The 6,085-nt window shown below is 35.7% G+C and overlaps 1 long non-coding RNA gene across 1 annotated transcript; it reads left to right on the top strand.

The window, feature by feature from the left end:
* Nucleotides 1–608: 608 nt before the first annotated feature.
* Nucleotides 609–2,853, top strand: LOC130589429 (uncharacterized). Its single transcript, XR_008967095.1, has 3 exons — nt 609–1,199; nt 1,843–1,899; nt 2,658–2,853. It is a non-coding gene; the product is annotated as an uncharacterized LOC130589429 (long non-coding RNA).
* The last annotated feature ends 3,232 nt before the right edge of the window (nt 2,854–6,085 follow it).

The following is a 6,085-nucleotide window of genomic DNA, read 5'->3' on the forward strand; positions in this document are numbered from 1 at the left end:
GACCGCAATGTGCGGAGTACGAGGATAAGGACGTCAGAATTGTCAAAGTGTTGTGGAAAATCAAACTACCGAGGAAGCCACATGGAGGCGAAGATGCAATGCGTCTGAAGTACCCTGAGCTTTTCAAGAGGTACGTGAGTTACGGGGACGTAACTTTTCTTTTAGGGGGAAGAATGCGATAGAATTTCGCGCTTCACCCTAAAGTATGTAATTATTTATTTATGTGTATATTATTGCTATCTCTTATCTGTTGTGCGAACGTTAGAAAACGCTTGTGAAATTTGGACTTAGAAGTGCAAAAGATCGTCGTTAAGACGGGCTACCTCAAAGTTTCGGGACGAAACTTCTTTTAAGGGGGAAGCCTGTAATACTCCGTATTTTGGAGTTATTTCGTATTAATTAAAAAATATAAAAAATTAATAAAAGGTATTTTAGTTTATTTACAAAATAATAGGAATAAATTATTGTTAATTCGAGTTGGTTTAGGAAATTTTTGGAGTTTTTAAAAAGATTAAACTAATTTTTTGCTTGACCTAGGGTTACTACCTAGGGAGTATAAAAGGAAAATGAGAAGGAAAAATCAAAAAACAAAAGAAAACCCTAAATTTCTTCTCCCTCTCCCTCAGCCTTTTTTTTCTCTCTCTCCTCTCCCTCTCCCTCAGCCAATTTTCGACCTCCTCTCTCTCTCTCTCAGATTTCTCTCTCTCTCGGATTCTCTCTCTAGCTCTCGCTGATTCTTCCTCTCGCCTCCTCCCTCTCGTCGCCTGTGGTTGTGCGAGTTTAGACGAGGGCTTTGTTTGAGTTGTCGAGAGTTGTGGTGCGAAGAGTTCCGACGAGGGTTGCGAGAGAGTTGTTCGAGGGTCGTGCGAAGTGTGTGTGTGGTTCGAGTGTGCGAAAAAGAGTGCTCGAGGGTGTTGTGCGAAGTCGTGCGAGCGGTTCCGAGTCGTGCGAGTGTGGTGGCGCGACAGATCTGAGTCGCGCGAGTGTGGTTGGGCGACGAAACGAAGGGGGGTGCGAAGGCGTTCGTCGAGGCTGTCTGTGCGAGCGACGAGGGTCGCAGCTGGTGTGGGTGTCCGTGCGCGACGAGCGAAGGAAGCTCGAGTGGTTGCGCGACGGTTTCGGTTTTGTGCGCGGAAGTGGTGCGCGGGTGTGGTGTGGTGTTTCGGTCGCCGGAGTTCTTTTGCCGACGAGTTTTAGCGGTATAATTTATGTACTTAACACCATATCAGTTTTATTAGTTTATTTTATATTTACTGTTTTTCGTAATTACGTAAGTTGTATTGAGTAATTAGTAATTAGTAAGTAAAGTTGTTTATCAATTTATTAGACTGTTTAACTAGTTAAACTATTATTCTGTTTTTAAGTTAAAAATCTGGTTAAGGTTTGTAATGGAATAAGATGGGAGTAGAGAAAGTGTGTTACTATTATTAGTTAAAGTTATTATCTTATTATGCATGACCTGATTTGTGGGACATATACCTTTTGGACATATGACCTAACTTTTGGACATGAAACCTAACTCTTGGACATATGACTTAACTTTTGGACATGAGACCTAATTCTTGGACGTAAGACTGGACTTCTGGACATAAGACGTGGTTGGACTTATGACCTATTTGGTTTGGTAAAATAGTGGACTAATGACATTAACTAAGTTTGGTTGCTCACTAACTTTGACTCTTAAAAGACGTTAAATCCACTAGAATAGAAAAATAACGAAAGTTCTTGAATAAGGTATTAGCTATCATTTAATTCGAATCATTAGATCGTTATGGTCTTAGTACGTAGTAGTTGTTAGTGTTATCAACGACGTAGCACTAAAGCTTTGTATTAACGGTTTAGGTCCCAATTTCATAAGCGGCTCGTTCAATTAAGACAGCGAAAATTCTCCGCTACAAGGTATGCGTACCAGTTTAATTTCAAGTTTTAGTATCATGATTAGGTTGCAATTCATTTTATTGGAACCTAGTAGCATGATAGGGAACATTTGATTGTGATTGTTTGGTTAGACGTTTGTAACGTGAAATCAATATGTTGCATTGAGATGCGAAGTTCTATCGTAGTTAAATATAAGCATTATTAATCTAATCCATAGTGTAACGTGAGTGTTACAAGAGATAAGATTTGAGCATTGTAATTAAGAGAGCATGTAAATAACTCTTTGAGGTTATAAAAAGAATAGATAGTAGTAAAAGAAGATTATGGCAATAACTTGCAGTTGGACTCCCTACAAGTAAAGAACAATGGGGGGAGTGTGGGACTTGTCCTACACTCCTACGCAGGCCTATTGTGACGGCAGTAGTGTCCTTATATTTTGATAACACAAGTAGGCGGAAGGTTCCGTTCGATCTTGGGGGTATGCATACTAAGGTGATGGGTGTGAGACGGAATAAAACCGTATTTGCATTTCACCTAATAGACCAAGTTGTCTATTAAAGATTCAGTAGCCCGTATGATTCTAGTAAGATGACGGTGCCCGTTCGATGCCATATAAAGAAAGACTAAAGGATGTGTATCAAATATCAGACTGTTCATGTGTGCATCATTTATGTTCATATATTTTCAATGGTTCATTATGTACTCAGCATAGCTGATTCTGTGTGTTATTATGTGTTTGTTGACCTATGATGAACCATTGACGCTTCAATGGGGAGCAGACTAGTTGTGCTGGTGCTGCTGCATGATATCAAGCATACGGGCGGTTAGTCTGTAGTTTTGAAGTTAAACATTTGGATTAAGCATTACTGGATTTTATAGACGTTATTAAATGGTTTGAGTTTGAATAAAAGGGGTCATCTATGATTCTCGAGTTGTATTTACATTTTTAATTCCGCTGCAACTTGGTTTTGAGACATTGATTTGAGTTACCGTATTTCTATTTATGCCTTGCGTTCCATCGCGGCGGTAACACTCCCAAAGTCGATGCGACGTAGCATTAGACGTGTATGGATTTTGGGGGTATTACAAAAAAATTAAAATATTCTAAACCATTAGTGCAAATTGACAGGCTTCCACACTCACTCTCATATAAAGTTTCATTGGAATCCCTGGTGATAAGAACAAGTAGCGAATAATGAGAGTAACAAATAGAGATAAGATCAGCCTAAACAAGCGATATTTCATCAGATGAACAAGGATTGGAAGATGTTAATGATTAGGCAATTGAATTTGAATGTAAGATTATGTGGTTTAAGACAATCCAATGCATATGAATGTAGGATGATTCCAGTATGAAGAATGATTTTAGCCAGATAGATATAAGACCACCTAAGAGACCAATGGAGGGGCTTGTAATGGCTTCGACATCACCATTATTCCATAAGGAATTTATGTTTAGCTTTGATTGTTGGATGAAGACCATGAGGGAGTGAGAGATGATGGATTTGGCCCCTAGACCTCATATATTCCAAGACAGGAGCTTCATAGGATCATGTTTGAGATGAGTTTGGATGACAAGAGAATTAGGGTTGGTTGATGACCCATTTCACCTTTTGAGAGGCTAGGAGATTGACTATTACTATAGTCTTACTATCTTCACGATGAGCTATAGAATTTTCTTCTTTTTAGCAAATGAGAACCAAAGATTTACATAGATATAGAACAACCACACTGATCATAAGAATTCATATTTTTATTCGTTCTTAATCACGCTTTAATCCATTTATTTACACTTCATTAGATAGGTATGTGTCTAAAAACTATAAATCTAAATCAGCAGCTCATTTTATGGGTCATGGAGCTCGCGAGGATTATTAAAATTTTACATAAAGCATTGTTAATTATTCAGTCTGTTTTTTTGGTTTGTTATATTAGGTATATGTTATGTTTATATTTCTTTTGGTGGAATGAGGTTTTTGGAGACAAATTCAGTATCCTCCTCTATATGAGAAAATGTTTTAAAAAATTTAAGATTTCGTTTGGTTGTAATGATTAGCAAAAAGAATAAAATTTGTATCCATTATTCAACTTTAAAAATAAAAAGTTACAAACATAAATTTTTTTATTACACCCAATATTTCAAACTTTTGCATCCAGCTCATCTATTTGAGTAATCGTTCACAGGAGATGGTGGAGTTATTTTGGCCCTTGCGGATTGACCAGGCCAACTGCTAAGGAAATGAAAGAATATGGAGGATGAAGTACTCCCTCTAATTTTTATTAGTTTATTTATTTTGAGTCATGACACTATTTATATATATGATTTTGACTATCTCTTCTAATTTATTATTACAAATAGACCTCCAAATAATTCTTACCTTTATGTCTTGGTCTTCCTGAAGTTTCTTCTCATAGATTACATGGATCATTAAGTAAATTTATTATTACATAAATCAGACAAAACTTCAATCATATAAACTAGAAAATTATAATGTCTATATTATTGGATTCGGCTCGAAATATACTTTAAAATAAGACCTATATTTATATACTTATCTTATGATTATATAGAGGTGTACAAAAACAAATTTATTCTTTGGCAAATACTCCCTCTGTTTTTTTTTTTATCTTTCTCACTTGGAATCTTGGCACTATTCATACTTGGAGAGAATCTTCTCAATTTTTTTCAATTTATAAGAGAAAATATAGTCATGTGGGGTCTTGTTTGATTCGTCTCAATTAGTACATTATTAATATTCAATCGTTATAATTTTTACTAATATATAATGAAAGATATTTAAGCTCAAAGAAGTGCATTGGGAGATGTGCACAGGAAAGTGAGAATGATAAAAAAAAAAAGAGGGAGTAGTTGATAAGTCGACTAGACGACTAGAAGTACAAACATAATACATGGTCTTTTCAGTATTTTAAAGGATGAAAATTCAGCAAATGAGAGAGCAAAAAATTGTTAAAGCCATCGAAAAGATGAATCTAGAAAAAAAAAACTCAATGACTTAATGGTATTACTTTATTAGCTCTAGAAATTTCTATTTTCTGACAGAGAAAAAATAATATTTACTATATCTAAAATAATCTTTTTCGTTTTTTTTTTTAAATTAGATAAGTTTGGTTATTAATGGATCCTTCCTCCACTTTCAAGAATAAAGCTAGCTAACATTTATCAAATAATGCGACTTCCTATATGTAATTAAGGAAAATTTGTCAATAAATATCATACTTAAGACACTATTTTGAAATAAATACGTAAGTTGTCTGAAATTTTATATAAATACCAAGTTGACTAATTTTTCTTGGAATCACTACCACTTAACAAAAATTTTCAAAAACTATTCGTTTTGCTCAGTTAGTGGTATACGATTTTGCCCTCCCCCCTTCCTCCACTTTCAAGAATAAAGCTAGCTAACAACCATGCTTGCCACCGTTATCGCCGCCACCACCACCACCCAACCACCCAAAAATCGACCCACCCATAACCAACTACAAAACCATCATCACCTCCACGTACCTACTCAAAAATCATCCTACCCCACCACACTAGCCAACTACGAAACCACCTCCACCCACCAAAAAAATACACCCACCCCACAATACTACCAACAACAAACCATCACCACCTCGTAATGGTGGTTAGGAGAGACAAGGGGTTGCAAGGGTAGTGAGGTTCGTGAGGTTTCGTGGTGGTGGTGGTCGTAGGGGAGACTGATGGAATGTAAAGAAGGTAATTTCACATGTCATTAACGGAGCAAAACTAACGGTTTTGCGAAAATAGAATAAGTGGTAGTGATTCCAAAAGAAATGATAGAAAGCTGGTATTTATATAAAATTTCAAAAAAGTTCCCAAAGTGTGGTATTTATTAACAAATTTTCCTATAATTAATTGTGCAAGTCAAGTTGAGCCTAACATAATCGACAAGAAGAGTTAATAACTAAAGATTGATTTATGCATAAATAAAGAGATTAATTACAGATAATATGAAATCATGTACCTCTACATCTAACCTGTTCGACAAATGTAAAATTTGGCTATAGTAAATCAAATTCTTCACTACTTTACTACTTCATCCATTCCATTTTGATCTACATAATATCCTTTTTGGTTTGTTTTTTTTTAATCTATACGTTGTTACTTTTTCTGTTCCCGATAAAATGTCTCATCTACTTTATTCCCTTTTCCTACCCATGTCAT

This window comes from Beta vulgaris, chromosome 7 (assembly GCF_026745355.1).
Source record: "Beta vulgaris subsp. vulgaris cultivar EL10 chromosome 7, EL10.2, whole genome shotgun sequence".
NCBI classification, from domain to species: Eukaryota; Viridiplantae; Streptophyta; class Magnoliopsida; order Caryophyllales; family Amaranthaceae; genus Beta; species Beta vulgaris.